The 18,326-nt window shown below is 47.4% G+C and overlaps 1 protein-coding gene across 1 annotated transcript in view; it reads left to right on the forward strand.

Annotated features, from left to right (window-relative positions):
* The first annotated feature begins 11,660 nt into the window (after positions 1-11,660).
* Positions 11,661-18,326, forward strand: part of EFCAB6 (EF-hand calcium binding domain 6) — a 237,958-nt gene continuing 231,292 nt past the window's right edge. The window contains exons 1-2 of the mRNA XM_041755332.1: positions 11,661-11,768; positions 13,300-13,491. The gene's annotated coding sequence lies outside the window, so the exon portion shown is untranslated. The remainder of the gene's footprint in view (positions 11,769-13,299; positions 13,492-18,326) is intronic.

The following is an 18,326-nucleotide window of genomic DNA, read 5'->3' on the forward strand; positions in this document are numbered from 1 at the left end:
CCAGCCTGGCAGGTCCAGGTGTGCGACAGGTTCCCACTTTTCTGAGCGGGTGACTGCTGCTCGAAACAGGTGGAGGGAGTCCTCAGATCCTTGGGCAAGCACCATGAGTGTCACTGTCCTGTAGGGCTTGCCCCCACCCATGCAACATCCTTGCCCACTCTTCCTTGTAGAATGAGCATTTTCAGACCACAGTGGCACGTTGGTCAGATGGCCTGGCCTCGCCCACCGAGGAGTGCCCTCTGACGTCCCCGACGGCTGGTCACCCTGTCCCTGACAAGCTCGCCCCCTCCTGCGATGGCCATTCTGTTGCTGGGGTGCCCTCAGCCATGTCCTCCGGCCCTTGCCCCAGCCTGAGCCTCTGCTCCGGCCTCCCTCGCCGGGACGGCAGCCCTGCCTTCACCTGGGGAGCGGCCCCTCTGCTCCGCTGCCCCCACCTTGGTCCTCCCCCACCTCACTGCTTTGCCGTTGTCTCCCCCTGTGGACAGTGATGCCCAAAGGCAGGGCCGTGCCAGGCCTTTCCCTAGGTTGGAGTTTGGCATATAATCAGCACTTAATAATTGCTGAGGAAGTGGCATCTTTCATAGCTAGGGTGGATTTTGCTTTTTCTGAAAACTGTCTGCCCTGCACCTTCTCTGCTGCGTGCCCTTGGAGCTTGTGTCTTCCGAGATGAGAGCCGGGCTGCTCTCCTGTCTGCCCACCCCGAGCCACCACTCTGGGCCTCTGCTCCCCCACTACATGCTTCTTTCTTTGCTGTTAACCGGGCCGTGCTCTGGTCATCTGAGGTGCCCTCCCCGGAACATCCTTCCTGACAAATCACTGGCTTCTCAGATGTAGGTGTAACTGTGGGAGGGACAGTTTCTGGTGCCCATCCTATCCCCGTCTTTCTCCCTCTGTCTCAAAGCCCAGAAACACAGGACCTGTAAGAACGGCTTAGACCCTTCGCTGGGCATGCCTCCCCCTCTTCCTTCATCTCCTTTCTGGGTGTTTATTGAGCATCTACACTGTATTGTCCCAGTGTGGGTCCTGGAGACACAGAAGATTACAGTAACTCTCCCCTTCAAATTGAGCACCCCACTGCTCTGTTCCCTGGGGACTCTGCTCTCATTTATCACCCAAATACCTACGGAGAGAGCCCAGGTGGGGGATCTGAGGACCTGGGCTCTGGAGTCCTGGTTCTGTCTTGGTTGGCAGTGTGACCCGGGCAAACAAGCTGCCTTCTCTCAGCCTGAGTCTCCATCCCTTCCAGATAGATGTTTTGTAGTAAACAGTCTCTAAGATTTCTTGTGCTCGTTCAGGTCTCTATCCTTCAGCTCAGTGGGCTCTCCTGGTATCTGCAGCAGAGCACTGCCCAGCGTATGTGCACAGCTTCTCGACAAATGGCAAGCGGAGTGGTGCAGAGAACCAGCACTGGGCAGATCCAAAGCAAAGAGAGGTGCCACCAAGGACAGCAGGTGGACTGCTTCATGTCAGAACCAGGCCATGGGCTGGGGCTGGAGACAGGTGGAAGTAGATGGGGGCAGAAGCCAGCAGGAGGCATGCCAGGTAGAAAGAAATAAGATACACTCAAATGAGTCGGGCACCCCAGCTCTGATTCTGGTTCTGCCAGTATCTGTGGGACCATGAGGGAAGCCCCATTTCATCCTCCCCTAAGGGGGATGTCTCAGCCCAAGAGTCTTGATATTCCACCCAGCACAAACATTCTGTGACTCTTAAGTGGTCCAACTGTCCATTGACTCCAGCCAGGTGGGGCTGATGAATGGGGGAGACCGGTGAACTTGAACCCAGTGATGGACTCTGCTAGCAAGGGCAGAGAATCAGTCACAGACACACCTGCCACACAGCTTGAGCCTACAACCGCCATCTCCAAGGCTTGCTGAGCCTTTGCCAAATCTACGCATCAGATGACAACTTGATTCTCACACTTGGATCCCTGTGAGCTAGTTGGCACCGGATGTCTGAGCCACAGTCCCTAAATCTGCCCCTCACCATTGACGGAAGGAATCTGTGCTCTATTAAAAGCATTCTTCAAACAGCAGAGAATGCTAAATGTGTTTAAAATGTAAAAACCAACCAGAAAATGCATTTTATTCTCCTGAAAGTTGTAATCTTTGCATATCTCCATGGTATTGAGCACCAGCTGGGAACAGAAGTCCTAAAATACCCAAGCAAGGCCATCTCTGCAGAAGGAAAGACTCTCAACAGAGCCAACAAGACTCTCTCTCCTCCGATTTATGCATCCCCAAAAAACTTTGAAGTGGATTGGTTAAGATCTTGTTTTCTCCCTAGTGCTCCTGTCTCTCAGTTCTCTCCTTTATACTCCATGGTACATGTGATTTCCAGAAAAAAAATCTCAAATACGTTGGTGGCTTGGAACTCGTCTCACTCTGCTCAAGAACCACTGGCTGTTTGGACCTCTGGGTCCACACTGAGGCTGTTCCCTCTGCCTGTATTGCCATTCCTCAACATAACGTGGTTGATGCTGATTTAGGCTCTGAGCTCAGTACAGGCATGGTCCTAATTCAAGAACCCCAATGGCCCCCTCCTGCTCCTTGAGCACTGCCAGGGGGTCGGAGCCACTATGCTGCCTCTCATAACATACCCCAGACCCAGTGACCATCTGCTCCTTCAGGCTAGGCCACGGCTCTTCCTTGGCATGAAGGAGTTAGCTCATAAGAAGTGGTGAAGTCAGCAGTGGCCAGTGAAGCATTGATGGCAGGACTGTGCCCACTGACTGCCGAATTCAGCTACACCTGGTCATCCAACAATCTCTGACTGCAAGCACATCATTTGTTGCTTGCCACGCAGGCCCTCTCTGGCCTGGCACTGCCGCTCACTCCGACGCCCTGACCTACACTCCCAAGGCTCTCTTTCCCACCCCCGATGGACTACTTTGCCCTCTTGGAAAACCTTCCCTACTACCTCTAAGGGCTGCCGATTTGTGTCTACCACCTACTCTGAGTTGGCCTTAAATCTCAACCTTTAGGAGGCTGTTATGACTCAATCTTAGCTCACCAATGCTGCCGTCCTATAGGTATTGGGGCTTCCGTGCTTACCAGAGATGTTAGGAGGGCTGACAATTATAGCAGCCAGACCTTCAGTGGCTGGGGGCTGCCTCTACCCTGGCGTCTCTGCCACACGTGAGGCCTCTAGAGAAGGCCAGAAGCGTCCTCAGCCTGGAGAATGGGTGACTGCTGTGTCCCACTCCCACCTTGAGACAGGATGCGGTAACTAGCACCTTTCTCCCCAGAATAGAGCGTGCCAGGTGTTAGAACCTTCAATTCTGAAGGAGTGTTAATCCCCTGGAATAGTATATTGGCTTACATTTGTTAAGAAAACATTTTGTAACTTTTCAGGCTTCCTTTCCAAGATCTATATTCTCAGCCCCAAGTAGATGTAAGTAGAGACGGTGCTCATTTGTCACTTTGTCACCACGCTGTGCTTAGCACAGTGCCCCATTCCTATCAGGTAATCAATAAATGCTTGTTACCTAACTAAAGGCAAATTAAATGCTAAACAGCACTAATTACAAGCTGTTGCAAGATCCTGGCTCTTAGCAAAGAGAATTACTTGTGATTGTCGGGGGTTTGCCCAGGTGTAGGAACATGAAATTATTTTCCAACTGCTGCTTTATTCCGAGGGGTGGGCCGTTCTTCCAAGATTGCTGTAACATAATGTTCAGAGGGCAGGATTCATTAAGATTCTAAATGCCAGTATTCCACACTGTGGAGTCTTGTTCAGGAGCAAGATAAGTGGATTTGTATTCTTTTTTTTAAGATAAGTGGATTTTGATGTTTTGATTCCCGGTTCCATGAAAGGAGACGACCAGTTACTATTACAGGAAATCAAGAGCTCATGAGTGCGTTAGCACACCGCAGGGGAATGAAAACATGCAGACATGCTACACGGAGCCTGCACATAGTCTCTGTCCACGCATCACCCTAAAGCAGGGGCAAAAATGACCCCGTTTACAAATAATAATTATTTGTAGTGACAGTGTTTAAAATGTGCCATTTAATTTCTGGCAGATTGTACTAAAATGAGCAGCTGCGGCAGCCGTCAAGGTAAATATCAGAGAGAAAGCATCTATTTTCGTAAAGAACAAAATAAGTAGCTTTTCCAGAGGAGCTACTTATACCTCATTTATTTTTACTTAATTTTTTTTTCTTCAAAGGACAGCTCAGAAAACTCTGGTCTCCATTTTATGAGGCCATCAAAAGGACAGCAGTCGGAGCAATCTTTTCATAGTGGATTTCCAGGGAAGTTGTCAACTCTCATTTAGATGCATTATGTATCTCTACCACATGTCTGCACTTCCTTCCTTCCTTTATTAATAGAGAAAGTGGAAAACAGTACTTAACTTCTTAGGGGTTAATCAGTTCCTGCTGCGTATTTCTCCACATGAAGGCATAACTTCCACTTACAACATCATTATTGATTACGTGAAATGATTTCAGGCTGAACTTAAGTCCCTGAGGTGTACAGAATTGTGGTGAGTATTCAAAACCTGGAGGGAGGAACCGAGGATTATTGCCGCACAGCTCTCCGTTATCCCGAGCTTCCTCTTGATTGCTGAGGGGATGAGCTGTCTGTTGGCTGTTGTAAGTGTGCAAATATTTTCTCCAGCTTCCCATGGCTTGCTTCTCCAGATTACCATTAAAGGTTTTGAGCAGCAGATTCCTGCATAGGAATAAGTGGTGGAGACTGTAGTGATCCCTTGGGCAGGGAGTGTTAGAAATTTAAAGGATGCCAAATGGTATTTTGGACCAAGGTAATAGGTTCAGCACTGTTGAAAGTAGATCTACTACAGGCATCTAAGGTAGCTGTCAATGTTCTGTGGAAGGTATGGTCAAGGAAGACAGCAGTGTCCTGCAAACTCCTTGGGCCACTGTCACATTGCAGAACTCTGGTCTGGGTGAACAAAGACCAAACCGAATCTAATGGACTTTAGGGGCTTATCAGGACAATAAACAAGTGAAGTTAATTGAAATATTGTAACTAACAAACACCTAAGTTAAGTCTTTGTGGAACTGAAAAAATTTCCAGGAGCAGGGAAAACTCTTTGGAGTGAAGATGCTCTTAGGAAAAAAAGAAAAAGAGGATAAACGTGACTAAATCTCATGTCAGATTGATCTAATTAGTCACCTAAATTCATGAAAAAATCATCCTTGTGTTCAAGGAAATAAACGAGGATTTTGAGTTTCCCAATTCTTGGCAATGTTACCCCAATTATATGTTTCACTCACCTACTGAGTTCAGATCAGTTCAAAAGACATATATTAAGTCCCTGCTAAATTCCTTGTTTGCTAACACAGCAACTATCAGGATATTTCACTTATAATTTTCCCTCAGAAAAGAGTGTTTCTAAATACTAGAATCCTTACAAAGGCTGTCATGTAGCAGCTTATCATGTCACTTTATTTTGAACAATATATTGCTGCAACTATGCTGGTTTTGAACAAGCAGACATTTGATGGAATTAGAGAGAGAGAAAGACAGAGAAATTTAACACAGATTTAGTAAATTTCTAGACTATGTCATTGTGTTTTTTGGTGTTGGACATGTTAGATGTCATTTTAAATATGCCTTCAAAAGCATACTTTAAAACAATAGTGAGATAATCCTGGAGATTACAAAGAGCCACAGAATATATTTTTAAAAACAATTTTTAAAAACAAGGCTCACTGCCACAGAAAAGAAAATGGAGCAGAGCAGTATCTGAAGAGATACTGGCTGAGAATTTGTCAAAGCTGATGAAAGACATTAAGACACAAATTCTAGATTTGCTACAAAACCCAAGCAGATAAAGACAGAAAACCACATGTAGGCACATCTTGACTTCTGGAGAAAAGAAAGAGTAACAATGACACAGAAGACTTTGCAGCAGAAATGATGGAAACCAGAATATAACTAAATGGTATCTTTAAGATGTTGAACAAAAATAATTGCAAACTTAGAGATCTACACTCAGAAAATGATCCTTCAAAAGTGAAGGTGAATAAACACATTTTCAGATAGATAAAAACTGAATTCATTCATTGCCAGCAGACTTACACTAAATACAATTTTTAGTGTCATTTCTGATGGAACCTGAAAGTATAAACAGCAACAACAAAAAATCAGTAGAAAAATGGAAAACTTCAACTCACAAACTTGACTGTATTAAAAAACCCAACAACTTCACTAAACAACTGCAGAAAACACATTATTTTCAAGTTCACATAGAATATTTACCAAAATTGATTACATAGTGAGCCATAAAGTCAGTGTCAAAAAATTTCAACACATTGAAATCTCACTTTTGTGTTCTTGGACCACAGTGGAATTAACCTGGAAACCAATAACAAAAATGTAGCTAGAAAATGCCGAAATGTTTGTAATTTAATATAGCTTTATACTACCATGGGTCAAAAGAGACATTGCAATGGAAATTCAAGCAAGATTTTGAATTGAATATTAATTGAAATCTATCATATCAGAATTTAGAAGATGCAGGTACAATCATGCTTATAGAGAATTTATAGCCTTAAACACATGTCCTAAAAAGAAGAAAGGGTAAAAAACAGTGACTTATATATATCATGATGCTAGGAAAAGGATAGCAGCAAATTAAATCCAAAAGAAAGAAAGAAGAAAAAAATAGGGAGCAAAACTCAATGATGTGATTTTATTTGAAAAGTTTAACCCATTGATAAACCAAAGAAAGACAAGGTATCCTTTTGGATCTGACTACAGTAACTGTCCCAATCTGCCTGGACTGTTCCAGGTCTAGCACCGGACTGAAGGATTCATGTCCCAGCAATGCCCCCTATCCCTTGGTTGGTCACCCTAGATCCACAGACACTATACTAAAGGGACATTACAAACAATATTATGCCAATAGTTTGACAGTTAAGATGAAGTAGACAAAATATTTGGAAAACATAAGTTACCAAAATAGACACAAGAAGAAACTGAAAATCTGAGTAGTCTTGTAACATAGAACCTTGAACCAATTATTTAAAAACCTCCCACAAAGAAAACTGTAGGACAAAATGCCTTTACCAGTTAATTTCCTGAAATTTTCAGAGAAAAATAGGCAAACACAAATATCGCACAAACTTGGACAGAGCTGGGAAAGTAGAAGCACTCTCCAACTGATTCCGAGGCTGGTATAATCTTGTTATAAAGTTTGATAAGAGGGATGCCTGTGTGGCTCAGCAGTTGAGCACCTGCCTTCCGCCCAGTGCATGATTCTGGGGTCTGGGGATCAAGTCCCACATCAGGCCCTCTGCATGGAGCCTGCTTCTCCCTCTGCCTGTGTCTCTGCCTCTCTCTTTCCATGTCTCTCATGAATAAATAAATAAAATATTTTTAAAAATCTGATAAGAACATTACAAAAAAGGGAAACTACTGGTCATTCTCTTTCATGAAAATGACCAAAGATTGGCAAACTTTTTAAGATTTCTTATTTATTTATTCATGACAGAGAGAGGCAGAGACACTCTGCCTCCGTCATTCTTTGAGCACTTGCTCTATGATATAAGATATTCTAAACTCATCTCTACTTTCCTTGCTTTGGTCCTGAAATCCTCCATTTCTCCAGAAAATTCTGGTTCCTTTAAATGAAAAGATATTCAGAATCCAGGGTCTGGGCACTAGGGCTACCCATTGTCACTGGGATGACACCCCAGGCCTCACAGTGGGCAGAGCTCCAGGGGATACATGCATACCCACACACATACAAATATACATTTACATATACATTTATTTCTATATCAACCTCTCCCTATATTGAAAACCACGAGTTCACACCAGTACTGCCAATCCTAATCCTGTACCTCAAGGTTCTTTCCAGCTTTCTTGCTGTTTATATTTGTAATTACCTTTTCAGACAATGAGACACTTGGCTTCTGTTATTCTTAGTATATTTATTTGATTGGTCTCCCTGGTACAAGACCATCTCCCATCCCCAGTGCCCCACCGTGCCACGTGGATGCTCTCTTCACTCCACTTGGGTCACATCCCACTCTGGACTCCTATGGCTTCCCTTAACGTGGCAGATACTGTTTATCTCTGCCCCATCAGACTTTAGGACTTATTAGAGAGGGGACAGGAAAGAAGGGAAGAGGGAAGAAAGATGAGCTTTTCTCTTTTTTAAAAAAAGTTTCCCATTTATTCACTTGAATAAACATTTCTACAATGAGGATCTTCAAATGGCCAATGAGCCCATGAAAAAGATGGCCAACAGCATTCCCTAATGACTTAGGGAAATGCAAATCAAAACCACAATGAAATACCACATCAAGGTACTAGGATGGCTGTGGTAATAATAAAGCCAAACCCTCAAACCAGAAAATAACAAGTGTTGGTGAGGATGTGGGGAAACTGGAACCGTCCTCACACATTGCTGGTGGGAATGTGAAATGCTGCAGTCACTATAGAAAAACTTTAGTGATTCCTCCAAGAGTAAAACTTAGAATTATCACATGACCTAGTGATATACACCCAAAAGATATATACTCCTAGATATGCAGCCACAAGAATTGAAAAGAGGGACTCAGACAGATACTTGTATGCCAGTGTTCACAGCAGCATTATTAGTTGTAGTGAAAAGACTAACCCAAGTGCCCATCAATAGACAAAGGGATAACATGTATTTTCCCTGTTTTTGTGTTTCCTGATCCTTTGACATCATGGGACTTGCAAACACTGTAGTGGGCATTGCTCCCAGGGTGAGCCACTTTCATAGGTAATAAAGGTCTTATTGAAACTACACAAAATAGCCTGCTGACCCTGCCTTGGCTCTCTCCCTTGGAAACCACAGTGAAGGCTCTGTCCACATTTTCTCCTCAGGGTGCAGGGCAGCGTGGGGAGGCTGGAGAGAATGAACAAGATCACAGCGTACATATTCCGTCTGGCCTTAGAACCAAGAGGACGGGCAGCCCCGGTGGCACAGCGGTTTGGTGCCGCCTACAGCCTGGGGTGTGATCCTGGGGGCCCAGGATCGAGTCCCACATCAGGCTCCCTGCATGGATCCTGCTTCTCCCTCTGTCTCTGCCTCTCTCTGTGTGTCTATGAATAAATAAAATCTTAAAAAAAAAAAAAAAAAGAACCAAGAGGACTTGCTGAAGGACTAGATGTAGAGGAGGAGGCAATGATCATAGATGGATAACCACAAGGCTTCCTGGTTTGAGTGGCTCCACAGATTGTGTAACAGAGTGAGGGAGGTCAGAGGATCAAGCAAGGGCTGTGTGAATGGCTGAAGCCCGGGGAGTCTAATACACACCATGGAGGGACAGAGGCTGGCGATAAGCATAAGAGGACCACCTGGGTCAGAGCCAAAGGAACCGCAGGGTCCAAAGGCCATGCAAAGGGGAAAAATCAGTAGTGGAGACTGACAACTGAGTAGTTGGTGATTTAGGATGAAACCTTGGATTGTTTGGCTTCAGAGGAGTGATGAGAGCGTGTTTCAGGTAGAAGGGTGATCAACTGGCCTGAATGCTACTGAGAGGTCAAGGGAGGCAAAGTCAGATACAGATGAAATGTTCATGAACACTGAATAGGCCCCAGGGAGTAGATCGGGTAAGACTGAGCAAAGGTGAATGGTCACAAGAGAGAGCAAGCATAGACAACTCTATAGAGAAGTGGGGTAGAGGGGAGCAGAGAAATGGGGTGGAAACTAGAAGAAAAGATTTTTTTAAAAAAAGATTTTACTTACTTATTTATTCGAGAGAGCACAAGTGTGGGGGGCAGAAGAGAGGGACAAGCAGACTCTGCTCTGAGTGCAGAGCACAATGTGGGACTTGATCTCAGGACCCTAAGATCATGACCTGAGCCTAAGGCAGACACAACTGACTGAGCCACCCAGGCACCCCTCTTTTTTTTTGTAAAGATGTGAGATTCTAGAGCATTTTTATGAGAGAAAGAGGTGGGGGGAGGAAGGAAGAGAGAGAGAAAGAGAGATGGAAGGAGACTCTTGGTTCTTACGGGAGAGAGGCAGTGACCTAAGTCGTTTTGATCTAAGGACCCAACTGTTCAGCCTCAGGTTCTATTTACACCCTTGATAAGTTCAGGGGACCCCGAAGAGCTTTGGTGTTTGCGAGTTCTCTCAATATTTGCCGTTATCAGAAAGCTAAACGGATAAACATTTTTAAGTTTTGTTTACAAATTCATTTATTTTTTATTTTTTTTTAATTTTTATTTATTTATGACAGTCATAGAGAGAGAGAGAGAGAGAGAAGCAGAGACACAGGCAGAGGGAGAAGCAGGCTCCATGCACCGGGAGCCCCACGTGGGATTCGATCCCGGGTCTCCAGGATCGTGCCCTGGGCCCAACGCAGGCGCTAAACCGCTCTGCCACCCAGGGATCCCTACAAATTCATTTAAAATATTAATAAACCCATACCATATTAACATTTTCGAGAAAAATTATCACGCTTTCCAAAAACATTTAGTGAAGAGAGAGGCAGTTCTAGATTTTTGTAAATCTCTTTAATATCTGACTTGATAGAAGACGGCTGGATTCTCTGGTCTTCGTCTGCATTCAATCTGTGGCAGTGTCATGCATCCTGAAGCTTCTGGAAAACCCTAATGCACACACCCACAAGAAAATAAGAGTGAAAAGGCAAGGCACATCTTCATATTACTGTGAAAAGTCTTGTTTTAAAAGACCTGATTGATTTATTTGCAAGAGAGGGAGGGAGGGAGAAACAGACTCCCCGTTGTGCAGGGAGCCCAACCCGGGGCTCGATCGCAGGACTCTGGCATCATGACCTGAGCTCAGAGCAGAGACTTCACCGGCTGAGCCACCCAGGGGCCCCCTTGACACTAGTTTTGCCGATTCTGGTCCCCCCCGGCCCCCAAGGGCCTCAGGACCCCCAGGGGCTCCCAGGGCACACTCTGGGGCGCACAGTGGCCGCGCTGGGCAACGAGGTCCCAGCGATGGCCAACGGGCGTGGGATTCGGGGCACAAGCGGAGGGCTGGCCTCCTTTGGGACGAGAGCGCAAGAGATGCGCGCCTCGGGAGCTGCGGAGCACAGGCCGCTGCAGCTGCGCGGGAGGTCGCGGAGGGCGAGCCCCTCGCATGGAGGGAAGAGCCGCTGCCCCTGCCCCGCGGTGTGCAGCCAGCGCCCCTGCGCGGCCCTGAAGGCGCAGGGGGATCCTCGGCAGCGCCGCCCCGGGCACGCCCCTGCGCACCGGGGAGCACGCAGCGCTTCTAACTCCTCCCCGGCCTCGGCTTCCCATCTGCAAAATGGGACTCATCAGGGCGACGGTCCCGGAGCGCGGGGTCCGAGGGGGGCTGCGCGCGCAGGGGGGAGGGGGGGCGGCCGGTCCCCCCCACCGCCCCCCGCGGCTCTCGGCCTCCCGCGGGCCCGTCGCAAGACCGCCAGCACGTGCTCCGCGCCGCACCCACGTGCCTCCCTCCCTCCCGACCCCAGGCCCCGCGCTTCGACGCCGGCCGGACCGCCAGCTAACGCGAAGGCCACGTCACACAAACCCGCTTCCATGACGCCGGTGGCCGGGACCCTCCGCGGGTTCCCGCGCCCGAGGCCCAGGCTTCCGGCGGAAGTTCCTCCCGCGGGGGCGGAGCACCGGCCATGCCAGCTTACCCAATCGGAGTCCCGCTTCTTGGAGGGTACGCGGACCCGTCGTCCAATCAGCGAGTGTCGTCGTTGCTCGGGCAACAGCGTCCTAGAGACGGCGAGTGGGCTGGGCTCCTGTGGCCGCGCGGCCTGGGGGGCGCGCTGTGCGGCGGCCCCGCGAGGCGGAGGATCGACGAGGGGGCTCGGGTAAGGCGCCCGGCCTCGGCGCCCACACCGCGTGCTGGCCGAGGGCAGGCGGAGGGCCGGGGCGGGCGGCTCTGAGGGGCCCGCCGCCCCGCACGCGTGTCGGCCGCCGTGGTGGGCGCTGGCGCTCCTGCGGGCGGCGGGCGGCGGCGCGGGCCCCGCATGGGCTGACGTCGCCGTGGTCCCCGGGGGGCCCCACGAGAAGTGCTGGGGATGCCCTCGCCCTCTCGCGCCCCCACCTCATTGGTCTCAAGGATCGTGACCTCCCCCTGGCACAGGGGTCCTGCGCCCACGCGAGAGGGCAGTGCCCGGACTCCCGCAGCTAGCGAGCTGCAGGGCCAGAAGGCACACCTGGCACTTGTGTCACGTGCTTAAAAAAAAAAAAAAAATATATATATATATAAAATCCCTGGTCATTCTAGAACATTCTGTGTACCCAGAGCACCATCATCCTGGTCTCCCTCAGAAAGTTTATCTGGAAAGCGCTTTCTGAAATGTGCTGTTGCGCAGAGCGTGCTGAAGATCATTGGCTGAAGCCTCCCCCTCCTCCCGCTCCCCTCCCTCTCCCCATCCTCCCCCTCCTCCTTCCCCCCTCCTCCCTCTCCTCCCCCTCCTCCCTTTCCACCGTCTTCCCCTCCTTCCCCTCCTCCCCCTCTCCCTCCTCCCCTTCATCCATCTCCCCCCTCCTTCTCCTCTTCCCCCTCCCCTCCTCCCCTTCTCCCTCCTCCTCCTCCCCATCCTCCCCTTCCTCCCCTTCCTCCGTCTCCCCCTCCTCTGTCTCCCTTTCCTCTCTCCCTCCCCCTTTTCCCTCCCCTTCCTCTGCCCCTCTTTCCACTCCTCCCTCTCCTCCTCCCCCTCCTCCTTCCTCCCTTTCCTTCCCTCCTAAAAATCATTGCCTCTCAGAATGCCTTGTCCTGGTTAAGAGGACTCTTACTTATTTCTCAAAAAAGAGATTTAGGGACACCTGGGTGGCTCAACGGTTGAGCACCTGCCTTCGGCTCAGGGTGTGACCCTGGAGACCCGGGATCGAGTCCTGCTGTCGGGGTACCTGCATGGATCCTGCTTCTCCCTCTGCCTGTGTCTCTGCCTCTCTCTGTGTGTCTCTTATCAATTTTTTTAAAAGGCAATTTAATGATTCTTGAGTCCTCTGTGCCTCTAAATGGGTGGACTTTCAGAAATACTGTAAATGAACTCGTCTCTCACATGCCATAGCCCCTTCGACTCTTTTATCTATTGTCTTTAATTCAACCAATGTTTCCTTGGCTAGGTTGGTTGGTTGTGGGGGGTGAGGTGTTGTGAAAGTGGAACAAGCATGGCCCCTTGGATTATCTGGGAACATTTGCCTCCCACTGGACCCTACTAGGAGCTTCTTGAGAGCCCCAGGGTTATTTTTGTTATTTGTACTTTCATTTTCCCTCCCCCTTCAATTTCGTGCTTGGCTCATGGGAGGTGCTTGCAGACATCTGTCAAGAAATGCTTACTTGAGACTTTAAATTTGCTCTTCAACTTTGGCCTTTCCCTGCCCTTTTTGCAGCCATCCACCTGTTCCCCGGTGCACAGAGATCTCTCCGGTGCTCTTGCTGTGACTCCTGCAGTTGACTGGCACATGGAGACAGAACCAGCTCCAGGAGGATGTTCAGTGGGCCGGTGCCTGCCCAGCGCAGGAAGCCACTGGGAGGCCACTGGCTGTTGACAAGATAGTTGCTCTAATACAGCTTCTTCACAGGTGTGTATCAGGAGTAAATGTTGGAGGGTAGCAGTTGCTGGGAGTCACTGTAGGTCTTCCTGGAGGCTCCTTCGCCTGCCAGGATTGTCAGATAAACTGTACAATGCACGCAAGAAACTGCAAGTGAGGCAAGAAGCTAACAGTTGCTCTCTTTCTTCAAATACACAAGCGAACTGACCTTTTTGTGAAGTGTGTTTAAATGTAGGCTTGCACCATCACAGAGATTGGATTCTTGTAACTTTTTTTTTATCATTTTTTTTAGGATTTTATGTATTTATTCATGAGGGACACACAGAGACAGAGACACAGGCAGAAGGAGAAGCAGGCTCCCTGTGAGGAGCCTGATGTGGCACTCGATCCTGGACCCCGGGATCAGCTCCTGAGCCGAAGGCAGACGCTCAACCACCGAGCCACTCAGGCATCCCTGATTCTTGTAACTTTTAAATATTAATTCAGCTTCAGTGAAATACTATCCAGGATCCACACCATTTGGGAGAGGAGCTCTGAAGGAAAGGGTTCTCTTTGAGAAAAGTCTAAACAGAACAATCAGTATGTTCAACTTCCAGTACTGAAGAGCTTTGTTTATACCTCTTGGTTTTGACCTTTTACTATCTCTTTTTTGATTCACTTTGTTTTGGTTGTTTTTCTTCTCTGCATCTATTTGTACTTTTATAACTTCTGCTTCTGCTGCTAGACCTACAGTGACCACTGCTATTCCTGGCTAGTACTTACCAAGCACTTACTGTGTTCCAGGCACAGCCTGGTGGGGCCTCATGTCCATGTCCAAGTTTAGTCCTCACCACCTCCTTCCAGAAGGGAACAGTTGCTTTTTTCATTTTGTCGATGAAGCAAAAGAGACTCAGAGAAGTGGAGGATCTTCCAAGCAGAGAGATGGTAGACTGTGCCTTCTACTCCAGGATTGCAGAACGTCTGTGTTCTTGACTAGTGCTTTGGCACTCAAGTATTTATATGCTTTCTAGTCCCCCAAGACTTCGAGATGACCTGTAAGAATATATGTAATATGGTAGGGCATATGGGTGGCTCATCTGCCTTTGGCTCAGGTTGTGATCCTGGGATTGAGTCCCACGGGGAGGGAGATGCTTCTCCCTCGGCCTATGTCTCTGCCTATCTCTCTGTGTCTCATGAATAAATAAATAAAATTAAAAAAACACGTAATATGATAAAATAAACACATGGTAATCAAGCTCACGAAGACTACAAATAGAATAGAAAAGTAACATCAGGAGGAGAGAAAATACTCAGATTGTCCATAATTGTTAGTATAGTTGGGTTGCCAATTTAGTTGTGTGCTTCTTGTAAACTCAAGAAAAAAGAAAGGAGAGAGAGAGAAAATTGAATTTATTTTGTCCAGACAACTAAACCATCTTTTAAAAAATTATTTATTTACTTATTTGAAAGAGAAAGAGTGAGAGCAAGCAAGGAGATAGAGAGGGACAAGCAGACTCTGCTCTGAGTGCAGAGCACGATGTGGGACTTGATCTCATGACCCTGAGATCATGACCTGAGCCTATATCAAGAGTCAGAGCCGCCTGGCCGTCACCCTGGTGCCCCCCACCCCCCCGCACCGCCCTGCAAATCAAGCATTTTAATTCCTCTGGAAAACTAAAGCTTTTCTAAGGTCTTGAAAAGGTCTCGTGTAGGTCTTGATCACGAAGCCTGGGCAGGACTTGATTACTACCAAATGGCTAAGGTGTACACTCTGTGTCCTCACAGTTAGGGAGAGGAGGTGAACTACTACATTTGTGTGTGATGAAAGAACTTTGCATGGTTAATGGTTTTCAGTAACACCTTCTGAATTTTATTTTTCCCCTAGGACTTTGTAAATACTGTTGTCCTGTACCCTGGGTCAGTTCTAGTAATTTGTTTGCTTATTTACTTAACAGTTATTTATTGAGCCCCTGCTATATGCCAGGACCTGTTTAGGCATCAAGGATACCGCAGTGAGGGTCATGTCACTGTCCTGATATTCTTGATGCCTCTGCCCCGTTACTTTCTTCAGCTTGGGTTTTTTCTGGGCCAACTTCAGTTTTTCCCTCCTTTGTGGTTTTATAAAACCCTGAGAGGACACTCACCACTTACGCCGTAACTGTCTGCATGTTTCTGCGCCTCTGATCCATGTTCTGTGTGTTCCCAGGACATAAATATAATAGCAGCTACCAAATAGTGTCCACAACCTGTGATTGTGTCCTGTGATTTAGATACGTTATCCCGGACTCTTCTGCAGCCTGAAGAGCACTGGCACTTAACCATTTTTTGTTCCCTGGACCTTTGAAAAGCTGGTGAAAGCAATATATCCTCTCTCTAGAAAAATCTCACAACACTTTTGCATTTGATCTCAGAGGGTTTGGGATGCCTGGGTGGCACAGTCAGTTAAGTGTCTGCCTTTGGCTCAGGTCATGATCCTGAGGTCCTGAGATTGAGCCCCACATCGGGCTCCCTGCTCAGTGGGGGGTCTGCTTCTCCCTCTCCGTCTGCCTGCTTGCACTCTCTTGCAAATCAATCAATCAATCAATCTTTAAACAAAAATAATCTCAGAGGGTTGAAGATCTCCAGAAGCACGCACGTGAACCCTAAATTCCAGGTTAAGAATACTTGCTTTAAAGAGAGATGTTGTTTCCATTTTGCAAATGAGGAAACTGGGTCGGGGGAGGCTAATTAACTTGGGAGCTGGATGGGAGATAGTGGAACCAATTGGACCCCACGTCTTCTTAACTTTAAACTCTTTGTTTTTTCCATTGTCCAAAGTGTAGATGCTCAGTAAATGACTGAGTGAGTGTATGGAAGGCTAAAAAGAGAACTTTATAGGGGATGTGTCCCAAAATATGATAAAACATCCATATGATATCAGATTAGACAAGCAGAAAGATTTTTCTCAAGTATTCGGGTTTAGCTGCCAAAATCTTTTGTGTTGCTTGCAACTTTTTCCAAGTGACAATCTCTCCCCTCCTACCCCATGATACCAGTTCCAACAATTTTTGCTTCTGATGCCATTTCTGTTTGGCTGCACACATTTCTTACTCTTGTGTTGAATTATGTTTTCTCTGGATGCCAAGGCAGATGGATGGCACTTTTGTTATGATTCTGATATAAATAGCATCTGTTAAAAACTGGACATTAATACTTATCTGGCAAATAAGCAAATGTATCAGTGAAATAGCCCTCTAATTGTGTTTGCCTGTGGCTAAGAAGTGTATTTGATGGTTTCTGACTTGGTGCTTGTGTAGGGGCATTGGATTCATAAGCCTTCTTAATTTCTACCTCACCAAGTTCTGAAGTAATTTTTAAAAAGATTTTATTTTTAGTAATCTCTGTGCCCAGCATGGGGCTCAAACCCACAGCCCCAAGACGAAGAGTCGCATGCTCCACCCACAGAGCCAGCCAGGCACCCTGAAGTCATTAATTAATGTCTCCAAATACAGAGAATTCTAAACTGCGGTGGCGTGAAGCCAGTGATGACCTATAGAACTCATCAGAGTGCCACACTTATGCCCAGGGCACTGCTTAGCTTCCAGAATCAAGAGTAAGATTAGGGATCCCTGGGTGGTGCAGTGGTTTGGCGCCTGCCTTTGGCCCAGGGCGCGATCCTGGAGACCTGGGATCGAATTCCACGTCGGGCTCCTGGTGCGTGGAGCCTGCTTCTCCCTCTGCCTGTGTATCTGCGCCTCTCTCTCTCTCTGTGACTATCATAAATAAAAAAAAAAAAAAAAAAAAAAGAGTAAGATTAGCCCAGTCTTCTTGCCCTCGCAGTGTTAGGTGTTGTCCATTGTGGTCCATTGAGTACCTGGCTGTGGGGTAGGCACCGGGTGTGAAGAGCAGCCCATCCCTTCACTGGAGGGGCTCACCAGTCAGCAAGGGCCACAGCTAAAGAGCCAACGGAAAGGTCTGGAAGCAGAGAGTCAGAGTGAACATAGAAGTAGGGCTAGAGCGATGGCCTGGGAGGTACCCATACTTTTACTTTATGCTTTTTGTCCCACCTGGCCCCACAGCAAAGGACTGGGATTATAGTATTTTTGACCTTTTTGTCCTTTTCTTTATTAAATAAAACTACTGGCAGAACAAAATGATGAGACCAAATTATCTGTAAAAGCATGATTAGTTTCCGTTAAGGAAGACAGGAAGGAAGGCCTCACGAAGGAGGGGCTGTGCCCTCCATCTTGACCAGTGAATTGCAGTGTGCAGGCAGGGGAGCTGGGGGGAATCCTTGCAAAAGCATGAACCAAGCTCAGAGGTGAGGAAGGACACGGCCCCCATGGAGGGCTGTGTGAAAAGGCAGCCCTCGTGGAGCACTGGCATCTGGTGGTCGCTCAGGGAGGGGGCAGGTCACTAATGTTGGGAATGAATGATCTTTCCCCCCACAATTAGGGTTTTGACTACTCTGGATACCCTGGAGAAGTATTGCATTTTTTTTTCTTTTTTAAACTTAAATGATTTTCGACTCACAATGTTGCAGAATTGGTACAGAAAGTTCCTCTGTGCCCCCAGTCTCCCCCCCGCCCCCACGATAACATTTTACAGAATAATCATAGTACAAAGATCAAAATCAGGATGACGCCATCAGGACAGCACTCGTCACTAAAGCACAGACTGGATTCAAGTCTCACTAGTTTGACATGCACTCTTTTTTTTTTTCCTCTCGGCACATCGTTCTGTGAGATTCTAACACATGTAGAGTTCTGCACGGCATGTTTTTAAGCCAGGGAGTAACACAACTATATCTGCGTGTTAGAAAGATAAATCGTGGGAACGGGGGAAGATGGGTTACAGGGAGAAGGTGGGACCCAGAAGCAATGTGTGGGGCTCTTCCTGGAATCCAG

The sequence above is a fragment of the Vulpes lagopus genome, chromosome 5 (assembly GCF_018345385.1).
Source record: "Vulpes lagopus strain Blue_001 chromosome 5, ASM1834538v1, whole genome shotgun sequence".
In the NCBI taxonomy this organism is placed as follows: Eukaryota; Metazoa; Chordata; class Mammalia; order Carnivora; family Canidae; genus Vulpes; species Vulpes lagopus.